This window comes from Rhipicephalus sanguineus, chromosome 8 (genome assembly GCF_013339695.2).
Source record: "Rhipicephalus sanguineus isolate Rsan-2018 chromosome 8, BIME_Rsan_1.4, whole genome shotgun sequence".
NCBI lineage: Eukaryota > Metazoa > Arthropoda > Arachnida > Ixodida > Ixodidae > Rhipicephalus > Rhipicephalus sanguineus.
In genome coordinates, this window is record NC_051183.1 from 171,410,010 (window position 1) to 171,428,406 (window position 18,397).

The 18,397-nt window shown below is 46.3% G+C and overlaps 1 pseudogene; it reads right to left on the bottom strand.

The window, feature by feature from the left end:
* Positions 1-1,413: 1,413 nt before the first annotated feature.
* LOC125759522 (uncharacterized) lies at positions 1,414-4,039 on the bottom strand (annotated as a pseudogene).
* Between the last annotated feature and the right edge of the window lie 14,358 nt (positions 4,040-18,397).

Consider the following 18,397-nt stretch of genomic DNA (forward strand, 5'->3'; position numbering starts at 1 on the left):
ATGGAAACGGTATAACATATTAGTGTTATACTGTAGACTCTCAGTAAATAGAGATCGTTTAAATGGAACTGCTGCTTGAATGAAGCAACTGTGTCTACATAAGAATGGAAGCTTGAGTGAGTTGGTATGCGTTGATCTTGGTTGATACAGCGCACACAGGACAACAATGAAGAATAAAAAACACTGGACAGACACTGACTCGCAACTACATTTTATTGCGAAAAAACAAGCATATATATGGCAATTCGACAGGACGAATATCTAAAACACCACTAAGGCCAATGGGGCAACCTGTTTACAGTGGGGTAGCTAAAGCTAATGTTACGTCGGTATAGTAGGCATCTTGTTAAAACTTTCACCGATATCCTCCATCAAAAGTAAGCACATGTTTATTTTTCAGAAGATGACGTCATTTCCGCGCGTAAAGGAAAACATGAGAAAACTGTCATGCCCTTCCGAACTTTGCTTCCGAAATGAAGGCACGGACTTATTGCATAGTTCGGTTGCGTAGTGTCAGCCGCACCCCATCACTCTATCAGAAAATCCCATCGTTCCGGCGCGCAGTTAAAACGCTGTGGTGAAGCAGCGTCCAAAGATTTTGGGACCGCAGCACCCATGGCCATGAAGTGCAACATTAGCTTTACCAGATGAGCCGTTTCGACCATTAAAAAAAAGAACAAAATATTACCTAGCTACAGCACCCCCTTCTGTTAGCCGTTCGAAGGTTACGAGTGGCGCTGCTGACTGGAATGGTGGGCTTCTATCAACATGCTTTTGCACCATTAAATGAAAAAAAAAATGCCTTGCTGAACAAGTGCGTAATAAACCCATCAGCATGCCGTAGCGTCCCTGATTTTTCCTTTGTCTTGCTGTAAGTAGCGGTGGTACACATGTAATGTTAATGTAGTATTCGATATTCGATTCAAGATAAAATTTCACTAGTCACACACCCCTGTTTGTAATACCATGCTGGTGATTTTTGTATTCAGGCAGGCAAGAGCCACTGGCACAAACATTTTAGAAACTTTACGAAGATTTTGAATGGAAAGCATTGGTGAGGGATTAAAAAATGACAGCAAAGGGAAATGACGACTGAATAACTAACAAATTTAAAGTTCTGAAAGCATAAACAAGAAAAACATGATGCAGTTCTTAATAAATACTTGTGCATATGGTATAACCATTTAGAAATGCGCATTAAACAAAAGCGTCAATAAAAAACACAAAATAGCAAGCACAATTTAAAAATGAGGATAATGATTAGGTGATACTTAGTGAATGAGAAGTACCATAACATTGCAATGGCACTCCAGTGGCTACGTAACTTTTACATCGCTTGAAGCAGCATCATTATCAGCATGGAAACTCCATTGGGAAGTCGGGAAGATGCAATCATCATGGCACTCTCATGTATCACGTTACCTGAAAATAAAAGGGGCACTTTTGGTCACACTTTCGTACCTACTAGTGCAGCACTTTTGTATCGCCCACTTAGCTTGCAAATGACTGCATCCTTGAAGCGTGTACATTAAATCTGAAACAGCTGTCCTGTCTAACAACTAAGCAAGGTTGATGTTAGCTGAAATAGGCCATAAGTCTGCTTGTTTGAGCAACTTGTTAGACATCAAAAAGTCCATCACAGTTTTAACAATATGCTGCTGTTTTCACGGGGTCGTGACGTACACGAAGGCAGCAGTTGGCGTGTTCAGAGATGAAACTGTTTATTTGGCCGAACTTGTGGTCGTGAAACAAACTCAAACGACAGCAAGCAATGCACGCTGTGCACTGACATCAGCAAACAGAGCGTCAGCCGTCCATAAACTGACAAGCGGTCAAGCACGTCGGCTTTATTGCATGTCATAGAAGATTCCAGTATTATCCCTTGCGGGTGCGTAAGTTCCAGAACTAACTCTAATGTTCGCGTCGAGCATGTAACGTATCAGAAGGTTCCAAGATTACCTAAATATTTCCCAGTAATTCTGGCACACTCTGCGCAAGGTAGCAACTACATTGGAATAGGGCAGTAACATGAAAACAGAAAGAAACGAGTGGGCATAGCATTATAGTACAATTAAAGTCCTAACTTTGTCGGCTTACTACGGCAGAGAAAGTAGTGCTTAAGAGGCTTCAGGCCAGGGTGGCCCTTACACTGGCTGTCATCTCAATGTGGAACCGGTCGCAATTACCACTGTGTGCTGTTTGTCCATATTGCTCCGCTCCAGTGATCGAGGAACATGCGCACCATTTACCTAATACAGGCATGTCCCGCTCAGCTGGTATACTGTGTGATGTCATCATGTATGGTTACTAAATCAGCAGCAACAGTGCTTAATATATTATGGAAAGCTTTTTTATAAATGTGCTAGAGACATCCGAGGTCATCTTTGATCACAGTCTTCATTGAAGTGAATGAAGCAACTTGGACATTGCGTAAAAGTGTTTTAGATGCATTACTATATTCCTCATGTATTGTAGACATGACGGATACTAAATGAGAAACATGAAGGCTAAATGTAGGAAAGTGCACAGGAGGGCCTTACGGCATGCTCACTGCGGCGCAGGTGCACTATCGGGTTACTAAATATTGCTTAAGCAAAAGAGCAATGGTCTGGGTACTGTGGTTAGTGGTGCCAACCTACAGTGCGCTAGAGAGAAAAAGTTACATCCAGAAAATGCAGCGCATGTGAATCGGTATGGTCCATGTAGGTAACATAAACGAATCACTCCATCACTGTATAACGAAAACAACCTAGCATCTCGATACACTGGCTTGCATGATGGAAATTCTTAAAGAAATCATCAGCATGGTACAAAATGCACCAAATGTCTAAACATACTTGTGTACTTGACATTTTTTAGGGTCCTCTAAAGCCCTGAAGGCCTTTTATGCCGACTGGCGCTTACCACGCGCCATGTTCCAATGTAGTTTATTTATGTTTCTGCGCTGGTGCTTTCTGAAATTGTATACGAATATATAAGCACTTCTTGCATTAAGACAAGTTGAACTTGGCTCTTGTGCTTTGTGTTTGGTTCACCTCTCAGTGTCACTTTGCCTGTTACTATGGTATCGTGGCTAGCTTGCCACAAAGTGTGCTCTCGTCACAGTGCATGTGCTGTGGCTCATACTGATAGTGACAATACAATTTGACAGTAGCTGATATACCAGTGTTCAGCTTCACACAAGTACTTGGTGACTACACTATGTATGAATTTGGGATGATTGGGAAACTCTGCAAACATGTCAATCTTCTGTGAAGTTATAAAGGCAACTATATTAGGCATAAATTTACCTGTTGACCTGCACGAGTGACAATGGCTTCTTGCCACGGAACTTGACCTTCATTATAAAAAACTTGGGGCTTGTCCCGGATATCTATCGCTGATCTGCAAAGTAGGTGCGCACAATATAAAAATAGACAGCATTATTGGTGTTTGCTCTGTACTGCCATTTTCAATTCCAACACAAGCGCTATAAAAATAATGTCAATACTGAGTTAGCTCCCTGAGATAAATGCATAGGAAAGAGCACGACTGCGACAGCAAAATGCGCTTAAGACAGCAAAAACCTTAATTTCACAGAGCAAATATCCATGTAATAATGTCAAATGCATGAATAATTAAGGGCACAGTGTTAGAAATTTTACCTAGCGGAGTGACAGCCAGACGCACTCGGCTCCCTTAATATTGAGGGGTCGTCATTGTGGTCCCTCCAACCTCCCTCCATGCACCTGCCCTCCCAGTCCTCATGGTCCACATAGCCTGGCGGATTATATGTCAGCCTCGAATGTGGGGACTCTTGCAGCAGGAAATTGTGCAGTACCACGCATGCGCGCACAATGTTTTCGGTAGGTGGGCTCCGAGGCCCTAAAGGCTCTGCGGAGAATCCGCCACCGACTTGCACATTATTCCGAACGCATTTTCGATGAGGCGGAAGTGCGCGGCTCAGCCTGTAGTTGAAGGTGGCCCTCTGCAGGTACTCTGCACGCTGTGCTGGGTTGCTCCGATGCTTCTGAAGTTCTGAGGAGAATAAAATAACCAAAGAAGAGTTTGAGACATCAAACCAAAAAAAGAAAAAGAGGTAGCATTACTCATTACGGAAGGAATTGGAGTGCAAAGCAGAAGCTGTGTGTGTATGTGAACAACTTGCGCATGTGCATGTAGCACAAACACTGAATGTAAGAACTCTGCATGAGCTTTACAGAGTGTCATCCTGTAATGTAATATGGTGGCTGTGATATAGTGAGCGGTTAACTAGTTTGGAGAAGCTGCACTGCTTAACGTGGTTTTTCTCAAGAATGGGTTCTTGTAATATATTAGGAAAACTAGCTAAAGAAAGTTCAAAGTGCTTCATATATCATTTGAATGGCTGCATACAAGACAGTTTTTCTAAAGTTAATAAACTGCTGATGATGTCAACTAGAGTACTGTCAACACCTGCATAATATAGCCCAATTGAGAATCTCCACAAATCTAGGAGGCCTCTGTGCAGAGCCACTCAGTGACAATGCGCTCAGGTCCTGCGATCTGCTCTGGTATGCATAGCTGCACACTCCCAAATATACGCTACCTTTAACACTCCTGTCTCACCACACTAAGTTTACAATAACAGTATACCTCAATAGTGCAGATATTCTTTAACTATTCATGTTTCACTTGTGCAGTGCCTGCCTACTGTTAGCTCTATTTACATATTAAGTATATTTATAGAGGCCTATTTGAATTAACTTTTTGTTTGCATGATGGACACAGCAACAAGAACGAAATTGTGCTGCACACATGCACAACAAAACTTGCCTCGCTGGGGGTACGGTCGCATCATAAAAGCCTTCAGGGGAAAGGCTTCATCCCCTACCATTACATAAGGTATGGGTCCTACAGTTCCCACATTTGCTGGCGGAGGAATTCCAAACAGTCGCCCGTTGAGGCATTTCAGCAAACGAGACCTTAAAACATTCCACTGTCTCCTTCGCCTCCGTAGTGGCCCATGTCAATGTATGTAAACCTGGAATACAGTGATAGGTAAGATTCTATGAGTACTCAAATTGTTCCCTCTGTGCAAAGGGCTGGTTTCGCATAGTGAGTCCAGTAGTACATGTACTGGTTATCTGTGTTGCATAATGTGATTACCCTAAAAAAAATTACGGCTGACAAGCCAGTTTAGTAAGCTTAGTGGTCACCATACATATGGATAAACGATCTGCAGCATGGTCCACCTCACTGGTGGGCTACTATACGTGGCTGTTTACCCAAAAGTCACCGGTTTGACCTTGGCTGCGGTGGTTGCACTTTGATGTAGGCGAAACGCTAGAGGTCTTTGTACTGTGCGCTGTCACCGAGGTTTCGCATGAACACCAGGTGACCAAAATTCCGGAGCCTTCCACTATGGTGTGTGAGCCTTTCACTACGGCGTGTGATATCAGACTTTGGTCTCTACATACTTTGCTCTCTTCCTATCATGTCTCATTATCAGGCATAGCCTCCTCGGCAAAGGCATTGTTTTTATCAGTATTGTTGCCTTGTTCACTGCTAAAAAGGGGAAAAACACAGTGGGAGAAAAAAAATTTCTGTACACTTAGTTATACAGTACACCACACAGACTTACACTCCCTCCTCACTCATTTCAACGGTGTAAGAAAGAGCGAGTGATGGTGTTGGCATAGATGCACCAATGCTTACTGTCAACAGGTGTGAAGGCACGCCAGCGGGCATGGTAATGACTACCAGTATCAACATTACTGAAGTCGATCAGGACAAATGGAAGTGGTTATGAATGTCTATGAGTGTAAGTAATAATGCAAGTGCGGACAGTCGTGCTTTAGCATGAATATCGGTGACTATACCATCTTTAAAAATAATGTTGAGTGAGTGTGACTACCTGCTTTTTATCAAATCTTATGTTCACAATATTTAGTCAACAAATGTCGTGAGAGGGAATAAAAATGAGTTGCTTATTTGTTGTCATTACTCTTTGAGAAGGCCAGCAACAAAAAGACATTCACCTGTAATGTGCATCGCACACCGCAAGGAAAACAACACTGAAGGTTTTCTTGTAGTTCAGGTTCCTCGAACCGCTGTTCATCGGACATTCGATGACAACATGTTTCCCATCAATGCTTCCCAAACAATTTGGGAAATTCCAAAATTCCTCCATCTCTGCAGCAATCTAGATCGGTCAAGAGAGACCCAGAAACAACTACATCAATATGTATGAACTCACGGGTGCAAGATGCTTGTTCACTGGTGAACACAGGAATGCAACATGAAATGTATGACAATTACACATAAAATTACGCAGATGCCAAGTTAGAGCTGAGATGTGACTTACAGATAATTGGAACGAAGACAACATTACAACACACACACTGTCGGCCAAAATAGGCCAACTGTTCTAACCATATTATGCACCAGCACAGAAACAAGGTAATTAGCTCTTAGAACATTCTTTCATTATTCAAAGAGCATTTAAAGCATTAGAATCATTTACCTCAATGAGCAACAAGCATTTTCTATGGGAAATGTTTTAATGATTTCAACACGTAATGATACTCCGTTTTTGAAAATGAAAAAGCTTGCCAGGCGAGCTCCAATTTTTTTTTCTCTTTACTGCAGCCTGGGTGTATCCCGAGAGTTGTATTTTCATACTGGAGTGCAGTGTCAGCCACTCATTTGCCAATGTTTTAATATTACCCAGCAACAACTTGATCACACTGCTTTGCAGTGGCCAATATGTTCAATGTACACCACACCTTGTCTGAAACAGAACTGCTTGCATCATTCCAGCGGCACTAAAGGAATCATTTTTTATTTCTGATTATTTTTCTAATCGCAGCAGTATGCATGTTAGAAGGCCATGAGAAGCCCTGTCTTCTTCAGGTGAAGGGCAGTGTTCGATGTAGACTACTTAATGGAGTTCATGAAGAGTTCAGTGTGATAACTTGTCTGTGAATGCATTTTTCAAAGCAAATGATGAAACTTTAGCAACCCACTATGCCACTGAAACAGTACATCAGCCAGAAAATAAAAAAATACTATTAGGAATGGTTCCTCATTACCCTTTTCCACTCCCCGATTGTCTGGGGAAACCTCATGTACAGTGGATTGAGAACATCCACAGCACGGCGGTTGTTTCTCTTACTATTCCACCTGCCGTGGATCGCCCTGTCAGAAAGTTGAATGACAGACTGCGGAAAGTGTCTCCATTAGCAAGGAATCTGAAAAGACAGTACGCACGTTTTAAAGGTGACTCGTCTACTGCTGTTGTACTCGGCGCAATACTTAATGGTGCTGAGGATAATGAGTGGCTCCTGCTTTAAAACACAGATCACAATGCCAAAGTAGAGGGACACATCATGCTGGCACTTCACTATGTGAAGGAACTCTGGCGATTTTTCCCTCTCTGCTGATCTCAACAAAGCTTTCACTGTATTCTTAATAGGTCTCTGAAAACTTTCCTGACAACTCACTTTAGTGAGAAGTGATGTGAGAGTGAGGAGGAAGGAAAGGAAAATGGGTGAGGGTAGAACATGGCATAGAATATAGCATAATATAGTTTACATGCAGGATGGGAAAGGGAGGTGACGGTGAAGGGAACTGATGTTAGGGTGAAGAAAAGGAGAGAGGGCAATACATAACGAGATAAAGAAAGATGAAATAAACAAGAAAGAAGATGTATAAAGAGATAAATGAGCACGAAAGAAATAAAACAGATGGTGAAAAAACTTCATCTGCGTTCGGCAGGTGGTGTCACTTGCCACCTATGCTTTTCGCTAAGATTAGATAGGCGTAGAACTGGGTTTAATTTTGTTTTCTTTTTCATGGTGCAATCATAACCCAAGACCTATGCTATGGTACTTGCTTGGAATGCCTGTCATCGAGCAGAAAGCCCAAACATTACTAAATACTTCAACATAGGCCTCGGTGCAAATGTAACTTTCGCGCACATGTACGCACATGTACAGAGCTGAAAACGCGTTACTTGGTTATTAGTTTGTTTTGATTGCCTTACCTCAAGGTCATCGCCAGTCTTTCGTGCGCAGAAATTGGCAGCCGAAACGGCGTCACTTGCCTCTCAATCCGTGGTCCAACGAGACCAAGCAACGTGTCGAATGTCCTTGGTGGCATTCGGAGGAAACTGGAAATGCAGCTGAATACTAGAGACAGATTTTTAGGCAAATGCCTATTATGTTCCTTGTACTCCTAATCGCGCCACTTTCATATATGTGCATGAAATTTTTGACGCCTAAAACGTGCTTTTTTACTGCCTACAAATCCAGCCTCTACTGCTTACTCGCAGCACTCAGCACGGAATGAAGGGGATTACTTACTCTCAGAAATATACTTCATCCCTTGCACGAAGACGGGGAAGCAGTGTGTGCGCCTGTCCTTCGGTGTCTCTATACCTCCAAAGTGCATGGACCCAAAATCTTCGCGGTTCATGTCGAGAGCGGCGACGCCGAAGCAGCAGCAGACACGCTATCATGGTAACGTTGAGCGTCGCGAGGAGATCGTCGTCGTCTGCCATTTTCCGCACGATTGTACCGGAGAGTCCGAGAGCTCAGAAGCACGACCTCTCAGACCAGACGACGAAAAAGCGCGCGCAATCTCGCGGGCTCGCGAGCCGCGCCGAGACCGCTCGAGACAACTCTTGTCACGTGACTCCCGCAGATGTGGCCAGCGTGCCGCTTTTTGCCGCGCGGTGGCGCAGACGCGCGGCATGCCGCCGCGGGACGCTTTCCGCCAATGTGCACGTACCTTTAGGCCTCGTATCGACCGCAGCCGCCGACCCAGTGGCGGCGACGATCAGGAACCGATTGTTCCTGACCCGCACGCCGTCACGGCAGTATCCACGCCCATCATCTGTTGCACAATGCAAGTACCTCGCTGCAAGGCGTTGCCAGGAACCATCAGGTCAGGAGGAGCTCCAGGGACAGTGCACTGGTTCTGCGTGTCGTAGCAGGAGCCATCACCAACGTCTGCACCACCAGGCAGGCATTTCAGCTTCATGGCCTAGCCCAGAACCATGCACCGGAGCTTCAAGGAACAGCGCACTGGTTCTGCGTGTCCTTCGGCGTCTCTCGTTCCTCTGCGCGTTCCACACGCGCTTCGCTCATCTTTTAGATGCGAAGCAGCTTTTGCGCTGGGCTTTGTCCGTAGTTTCATTGGCGAATGTCTGCTTTCTAAAACCTACCATAGCCATCTCTAACATATTGAGCGCGCGCTCGCGCCAAGGAGAAGTCTTCTTTGTCTTGTTCTTCGACCGCCTTGATGATGATACGTGCAAAGCGCGCGCTCGCGCCAAGGAAAAGTCTTCTTCGCCTTGTTGTTCGACCGGCTTGATGATAATACTTGCAGAGCTTTTTATGGGCCCGGGCTGCCGTATGCTGTCCTAGCTTGGCGTAACGTCGACAAAACCACGTGTGCTGGCACGCGCTAGCACATTCGGGCCTGTGTAAGGGGCTGGGTAAGACGCTCCCCCTTACCCTCTCTCAGAAAGCACGTGATGGCGTCGGGGAATGAGATTCTGCAGACGCGCGATGAACCCGCGTGGCGTGCTCCAACAAGAGTTCGGGGCGAGTAACAGCAACAGCAACTACAGTGAATTCATGGTGTGCTCCACATGCAAAGACGCGTTAACATTGGGCAAGGTGCCCATGATAAACGGAACTTTAAGTCGACCTATGCGCTCCTTCGCATCCCCACATGGTTCCCTTTAGTGGGAGATGGTGAAATCTTTTCTTCCTTTCTTCGACTTGTTCGCGTTTTTTCTTTTGCCGCTGCCGCGCGTGCTGCCCTCCCCTGGCTCGCCTTCTTGTCTTCGTTGTCTTCGTAGTCACACGTCCGCACAAACGTATCAAATTTCCCCCCAAAGTTCACGAACATACAAATTTTCCTTATAAATTTCGTCCATTCACTACAGCTCTATCTGCTGTATGGTTCGATGCAGCCTGTCGTTTACGCTGAACCGCACGTACAGATGATCCAGACGATGCGCCATGAATGACCAGACTGAGTGGCAAAGAGCGGCAAAGCAACCGTTAATCCTTCGCTTAATCACGTGGTACCAGAACGGCGAGGCTCCGAGCGAGCGCAGCTGAGACGCCTCTACGCTGCGGATCATGTCGAATGAGTCGGAGCACGAAAGATGCTGGGACGACACAGCAGCAGCTGCGGCTGCTAAAGCCTCTCCGGAGCTTTAGGGGCTGCAGCATCCGAGGTGGCCGGGAGCCAAGAGCGTTCTTCTCTTTCTCCAGGTCACTCCTCGAACCATGGAGCTTTTCTTCTTTAGCTAAAGCCGGCGTTGGCACAAGAAGTAAACAGGTTATCGAAATAATAAATATTCGTAAATAATAAAATAAGCTACGCACTGCACTTCTGGCTCAACCAAATTCTGGTGGAAGTGGTTAATTGGAACGTATACGTCAATAATAATAATAATAATATCTCGGGATTATCGTCCCAAAACCACCATATGATTATGAGAGACGCCGTAGTGGAGGGCTCCGGAAATTTCGACCACCTGGGGTTCTTTAACGTGCACCTAAATTTATGTACACGGGCCTCAAACATTTCCGCCTCCATCGAAAATGCAGCCGCCGCGATTCGATCCCGCGACCTTCGGGTCAGCAGTCGAGGGCCATAACCACTAGACCACCGTGGCGGGGCCAACGTATACGTCAAATTAAGAAAGGATCATTTTTTTGCGCATTTCTGTACTTTTCAACAAAGTTATGTTTCTGCTCTCTGTCGTGTGCATTCTTAAACTGCAGTCGTGTGCTACACAGCTTCGCTGATCATCCACGCTCGCAGCGTGGAATGGCTCGCAAATGTTTTTTTTTTAACGTGATAAAGTGATAGAGCCCTTGTTGCAGAAAACCAGGTGTCTTCTTCAGCGTAGGCGGCGGTGTCCGTGAGCAAGAAAAAAGCAACAAAATTAAAGTCAGTTTAATGCCTGTGAAATCTGAGTAAACAGGGGAGCTGGCAAGCAACCGCCACCACCTCGCTAACTCAGAATCAGTTCACTCTTCAGCTTCCTTCACCATGTTATTTCTTCCTTTCTACATTGCCCCCTCTCCTTCCTTCCCTCATCCTAACTCCCACATCAACCCTTCTCATCCTCACTTCTCTTTTCCGCCCTTTGCTGTTCTATACTGTACATGGCTTTACTAAGCTTTACCCTCTCCCCACCTCCTCTTTTCATCTTCAGCTTCACACGTCTCCTCACGCTCACTTTACACTTCCATTTTCCACCCTCTTGCTGTACTGTATTCTGCACGGATATGGCATAACAGGAGCTGCTTGGCACACACTGTCTGAGGCGCATACCCGCCTAGTTTTCTGTCTACGACAGCGGCCTTGCTTCGAGGTTAAACGGCTCCGCTGTTAAAAATTCCCGATGGATGCAAAAAAATCACCGTGCTTAATGCGCGTTGGATTCGTTGGATTGAAGACAACTGTTTCAGTGCCGCTCTAACAACAAACTAAAGTAACTGCGTTGAAAAGAATATTCGGTTAACCTGGATGGGATGGGACTCAAACACAGGTCCTACGCATGTGAGACGGGCACGCTTCCCAGCCTCCTAGCTGCACAGGCGTAACCGGAGATTGTTGTTTTCAAACCTGGCGAAAATTTTCAATTTTTCATGTATACGTATACGCGATGCGCAGCGCCTATAGGGGCGCCACTGAAAGCCGCGTAGCGGCGGCCGTTGGAACGGCTGGCGGGTCGCGTAGCAGGCGCCTCCTTTCACTGCAAGCATGACGGAAGTGCGCGCGTGCGATTTGCCCCTTGTGCGCGTCCCCAATGATTACTTTTGCGGCGATAATGTGCGCAAAGGAGCCGCACTTTATAATAGTGGACATGTGTCCGATGTCACAGCTGTGTTGGACGACAATGTCACCATACGCGCCAAGTGTTTGCCACAGACAAGCGTCACAAACTTCCTTACGAAGTGGAGCTCATCGTAAGTACACCGCTTTCTTTACAACGGCCCGATCACTAATGCCTGCATGCGTTGACGCATGAACCAACTTTCTTTTCTCGACACAGTAGCTTCGTTTACGTGCCATGTTTTTATATAGTAGATTTTGAGGGAGCGCTGTCGCACCGGCGCATGGATTTCACGGGTGCGGCCACGCGAAGGGTCAGCGTTGGTAAAACTTTGAAACCAGCACGATAAACTTGTGAAAAAATATCTCGGCAGCTTGCGCTAGTGGCGCGGGATTGAGTCACTGCGAAGCTGGTGGTGACCTAGCTTGTCATAGTAGCTTGGCTGCGTATTTGCTGGGTGTGTTCAGATAAGAACGTCGGTGCATGTCCGTCGACCCCCTGTAATTTCGCTGAAAAAAATATATTTTGTTGTCTATAAGTGAAAGCAGGCGTTCTTTTATTATTTCGACCTTTCTTAAGCGAATTGAGCTGTTTCTTGTTTATGCTCTTTCTTTTTTTCTTTTTTAGGGAGCGGGCGAGCGCGGTCGGGCTGCAAAAGCACCACTTGTGCCGCCGCGCGGCATCTGCGTTATCACGTTACCGACGTGCCAATGGGATCCTCTCAGTGGATCCTATCCAGCCACCTTCTTTGTGGGCCGTACGCAGGCACCGGTGATCACATATTCCAGTGCCATCATTAGGTAGAATCAGGGGCGTAGCCAAGGGCGGGGAGTTGGGGGTTCAAACCTTTTCCCCGAAATTTTTCAGTTTTGCTTGCGTATATATACACGCATACACACAAACGTACGCACGAACATTCGTGCCATTCGTGCGCTTCGCGCCATTCGTTTTTCAAGAGAGCCTGTGCATCGCGTCTTATCAGTAATAACAACCTCATTTGCATTGTAGCGTCTGCAATGCAGGGACGTAACGACATAAATGGAGAAGTAAAAACGCGGTAATCGTTCTAACACTGCCGTAAACAAAGCGCTATTGCTTACTTTCTACGTCGTACAGCCGCAATCTACCGCCGCCGTCGCTCTCGCTCATGAAATAGCACCGGAAACCTGTAGAAGTGCGTTCCTGGCAATTTTTTCTGTGTGTTTGACCAGCAGACAACGCAGCAGTTATTTTTCGACATCACCGAGGCCCGACAGAGTCGTTAAATCACGATGAAAGCACATCCATCCGTGCACTCGCGTAGACCCTTGCGGGAACACTGCTCGCCGGGACCCATCAGCGCTTCCGAGCCGTGGCGGCAGATGGTGTCGTCGGCGCTTTGCGCATCGCCTATAAACAGGGCGCCCCAGCTATCTCTAGCCATAGTTTGAAAATATGGCGACGCGCCCGAATGGGGGTTGCTGATTAGTGCCTGCAGTACGTCACACTGTTTTTAGGGGCAAAGCACGTTAGGGTCTCGGCTTGCCGGCGTGTCATGTCGTCACGGTGCATCATAAAGGGGTATGCGCCACAAAAATGGGGTAAATCCCACTACTAGCCTCCCGTCCACTAAAACTGAAGAAGGCAACAGTTAGCCGAAGAAATAACCGACGACGTATCAGGATTTAATGGCAATAATTAACAGCAATTTGTTGAATTCCGTCTTAAATTTGCTTTCAAATGCCACGTTTTCTCCTGTAAAGCATTCCTCGTAGCATGTTGCAGTGCGTAACACGAAGACAACTTACGGCAAAATTGGTGCTAATGGGCAATCAGAGAGAGAAGAAGAACCACCTTAGGGTAAACTCATTCCGACGCAGTTTTCCGACGACATGCCCGGTTTCAGGCTTGGCACCACTAGTGCCTCATCAAAGAAATCTCTCCCAAACGATGTGGCGAATTACCTCGGTCAGGCCCTTCTTCTTCCTCTGTATCTCACCGCACATTTTTTTGCTATTTTCTTTTCTATTTCGCGGCATCTGTAGTAAGAAGATAAGCCCTAATACTGTCTAACCGGACGTCTTGGGAACTATTCTACAACTCTCTCATTGGAATTTTTTACCCAGCTTCGTTGCTTCAAAAGTTACCTTCACATGCCTAATTAGGCAATTAGTAACAACACAAATATAGTGTGACGTGCTCAAGGCAACAGTCAGCAACCTCCATTTTGTCGCGTCGCCATAGAGTGCGTTGGCATATTTTTAAACTCTGGCTAGAGACAGCTCGGGCACCCTGTATACACGCGCACATATAAAAACATGTATGGACATACATAAAAGATGGCTGAAGCCATGCCCGCCAAATATTTCTGGCTACACCCCTTCCAGCTTAGCCCTTAAGTTGAATCCTAATGAAGGAGGAGCTAGTGAGCGAAGACGCGCTCCATGGCGTTCTACCCTAGCGCTGACTTCGCTGCTCCTTTCGGCTTCCGCCAACTGTGCAGCGTTTACACACCTTACGGCGAAATGGCGCGTCTTTCGTTTGGTGGCCACCAAATGAGAAGGCAATGAAAACTGGACGAGATAGTGCTATTGCTTTTTACTGTGAAAAATTAGCGCAGCATCGACTAAGTAGCGCAAGGCTGTGTCATAGCAGCTTTTCTGGGCATCTAGCTGATATTGGCGTGGCTAGGACTTTACTCTCTCACCTCACTCTTTCCCATCCCGGTTGTCCTTTCTCTTTCTATGTCGTCCTTTGTGCGTGTTCGCTGGCAATATGGAAGCTTCCCACCCCTTGCTTTACTGGCTACGCTCGCCCTGCTTTTTTTTTTCAATTTTTTGTGTCTCGTTCTTTCTATCTCTTTCTCTCTCGGTGTATCTCTTCCTCGTTTTCTTCATTTTCTTTCCCCCGATTTTTTGTCTTTTTTTCTATGTCTCTCGCTCTCTCTCCCTCTGCGTGTGTGTAGTCGTTCTCTCGCCTTCTGTCTTTTCTCTCTTCTTCTCTTTCATTGTATCTATTTCTCTTTCCAACTCCCTCTTTTTTTCTCTCTCTGTACTCGTTCTCGTTTTCGCTTTTCCCTCACATATCTCGTCCTCATCCTCACTTCCCTTTCTCACCGCCTTGCTATACTGTACTGTACAAGGCTATGCTATGCTCTACTAGCGCGCCTGGATAGCCGAGTGGTTACGAGTCTCCCGGCGCTCACATTCGTATCGTGGTACGCGGGTTCGAATCTCACCCCGCGAAGAAATTTGCTCGCCAAGAATTTCGTGTTTCCTGTATTTTGTAGCGTTAGCTACACTTGCCTAGCCGGAGCCGATTTCGCGTGGATCGTCATGAGCCGTGCTGCGCATGAGCGAGGATCAGTGCGGAGCCGGCATCTCACGCGCTCTCCGCCACCGCCGCGCGCGGCTACGCGCGGCTCGCCGCTGCTGGTGGCGGAGAGCGGGAGGAGTGGCGTCGTAGCCGGGCAGACAGACTGGCGCCGGCCCGGCCCGCACGACTCACCGCTGCTGCTCTGCGCATTCGAGAGGGGTGACGTCGTAGCCATGGCGCGCGCAGCTATTCGCCTTCGCTGTGCGGTCACCGTCTGACAATGCGCTGGTGCCGCTTGATAGCGCCTCTGACTGGCGTTTGAAATAAGTAAGAGACGGTTAGAGTATTGGTGGCAGAAAACTAGAGAGAAAGGACAAAAATAAATAATGGAAAAAAAAAATAAGGACATTCTGCCGTAAAGGGCACAGAACGAAGCTGAAAACTTAAGTTTTATTTTCTTCTGGAGTAAAATAGTTTTAATTGAAGTAAGGACACTAGGCCAACGCTAAAAAAAAAGAGTAAAGTTTTTTTCTTTTTCGAGCCTGGTGGCGCACTTGTCACCGCCCTGTTATAAAGGGGACGCTCATAGCATCCATCCATCCATCCATCCATCCGTGCAGGTGGGTAACGCCATGGAGGAGAGTGCAAATGCTGCTCAACGGCGCAGAAGAGCCAAGAAGCTTATGTCATCGTATCCCGAAGTAGTTGCCTGGCAATTTGCGGTTCAGCGTACGAAGAATGGAGAAGCAACCTGACGTTGAGAAAAATAAATATGCATGTGTCACATAATACGAAAACGTGTGTGTGTCATTAGAGCAGCAGTAAGCATGACGATCAACCTAATCCAAGACAATCTGGAAAGCTCAGAATAATCAACTGAACCTTTGCCAACGCTACGTATATCCTGGCATAGCCGAGCTAAGCCACTGCAAATTTTTTATTTCTCTTTCTTCCTTTCTTTTTTTTCTTTCTTTCTGCACTCATTCTCTCGTACATCACAGCTATTTCATCCCACACCGGAGAAATCGGCGCACATTTTTTTAGGAGCGAAGCATATGGTGAAGAGGACGATGATGAAGAAGTGGACGAAGAGAGCGCGTGCTGGTGTATGGTGATGATATTTTTTGTCTACGAATGAATGAAAAACTTTAATAATGCAAATGAATACGGCGAACCTCGAAGATAGCTGCTCGGTTGTAGCTGCTGCAAAACGAAACTTAAGTGTCCTCTAATTTGTTGTTCTTTCTCAGACAGAAAACAGTGTTTAGTGCAGAAAATCCCACGAATTCCTCGAATTGGAGTGCCAGAGATGCATTGACACGGTATTCCCGTTAATCTAACTTTATTGTTGTTGCTGAGCGTAGAGTGTACCTGCGTACATTGCGGGAACGATTCTCCTGAGATTCTCTTCTCAATTTCATGGCGGTAATGGCATCAATTCTTGAGTATTCTAATCGTTGTGATCTGTGCCACGAACGTCTTTTCGGCTTCGTTTCTGATTGTAAGGCAGGTAATTATCTCACTCATTTTTTATGGCGATAGCACGTAGCGATATTGTGTTTCTCAAGGAGCACACCGGATACGCTCCTAGCCAACCGGAAGCTGAGAGTTGGCTCCCATGTTATGAAACCTCTATAAAACTTGGGGCAGCTACAAACTAGTGATGCGATGACCGAGGAGCAGCAGAGATGGTGGCGTTGCCCTCCTCCTCTTCCTCACCCCACTTCATTTCGCCACCCCTTGCTATACTATATAATAAATGGCTATGTTCGCTCTCTACTCTTTCTATGTGTTTTTGTGTGTGTTTCTCTTTATCTGTTTCTCTCTCTGTCTTTCTACATTTTTCTCTCTTTCTTCCCTTTATTTCTCACTTTTTCTTTTTCTTTATATCGCTTTCTTCTTCTCTTTCTCTCTTCTTGTACTCGTTATCACGCCCATCAGAGTTATTGCATCTTACGCCGGACAAATCGGCGCATGTGCAAAACACCAGTGGTTATCATTGGCGACTTTAACGTTAACATTGCGAAACCTGACTAGAAGGACTGGCGTCTGTCATTTCTCCGGGATAGCTACGGGCCAGCGTGCTGCGGATTCGCTTGCTACAAGGACTGCAATCAAGGAACCGCGAGCTTCAGATTGTGTTTCAAGTTTTTCGTAGCCACGAATGTAGAGACATTGTTCGTGAAACTTTTCATGGCGTAGAACAGCGATCACAAAGCGATTATAACTGCCACCAGTCTAAAGTTAAATTCCTCGCAGGTCCCACACATTGTGAGAATCGACTTCATGCGAATGAGACAGCGATAATCTACCTATGCCGCACTTTGAGCTAAGTCTTACGAGTTGCATCGATGCCTTTGAGTCGTTTTAGCAGTTGTGTGCACATCGTGGGCTCACCAGGCACGTTCACTGCACTGGCGACTAAAGGGCAGCTCATTGTTAGACGTAACGCCAGCACTCACGCTACAGCACAGACGGCAATTTTACCAAAACGAAGTGTAAACAGCGTTCATCGGCGTAGCTCTGCAGGGACGAGGGGCGCTCGACTATAGTATTTTCACGTGGTCGTGACGTCGACGAAGACAGCAGTCAGCACGTAGGAGATGAAACTGTTTATTCGGCCGAACTTGTGGCCGGGAAACTAAAGTCAAACTACAGCAATACACTGATAGCGGCGAACAGAGCGTCGACCGTCGAACGACTGACAAGCGGTGAAGCGCGTCAGCATTTATACACAGGCCGTCGAATATTCCAGCGTTATCGCTGGTTGTCGCACAAGCTCTAGAATAAGAACAAAACGATCTACAATAATCGGGAAGCTTCTCGAACAATGAGGCGCGGTTTGCGCTGAGCATTGCTGACAGTCTTTATGGGCAAAAAGGGAATACAGCAAAAGTGTTAATAAGGAATGCACGTGGCAATGCCCCCCTCTGAAAAAGCATCGTCCCGATGCTTAGAACAGAACACCGGGCGGGGGGGGGGGGGGGGGGTTGGCCAACGCATGCAACAATAAATAACAAAAATAAAGCAAGAAAGTACAATAAACAAGCACGAGCAAGATAGTACAACAAAGATAAGCACAAGCAAGGAAGTACAATAAAGTAAAAGTACAGTCCTCAGATACACTAACGCGCGTAATATGGCTTGAGGCGCACGACATGGACGACTTCAGGTCGCGCATGGCGCCGCTGAGAGTTCGTAATGCCGTCAGGGACAACCTCGTAGTCGAGTGCGCCGAGCCGTCGAAGTACCCTGTACGGTCCGAAGTATCGTCGA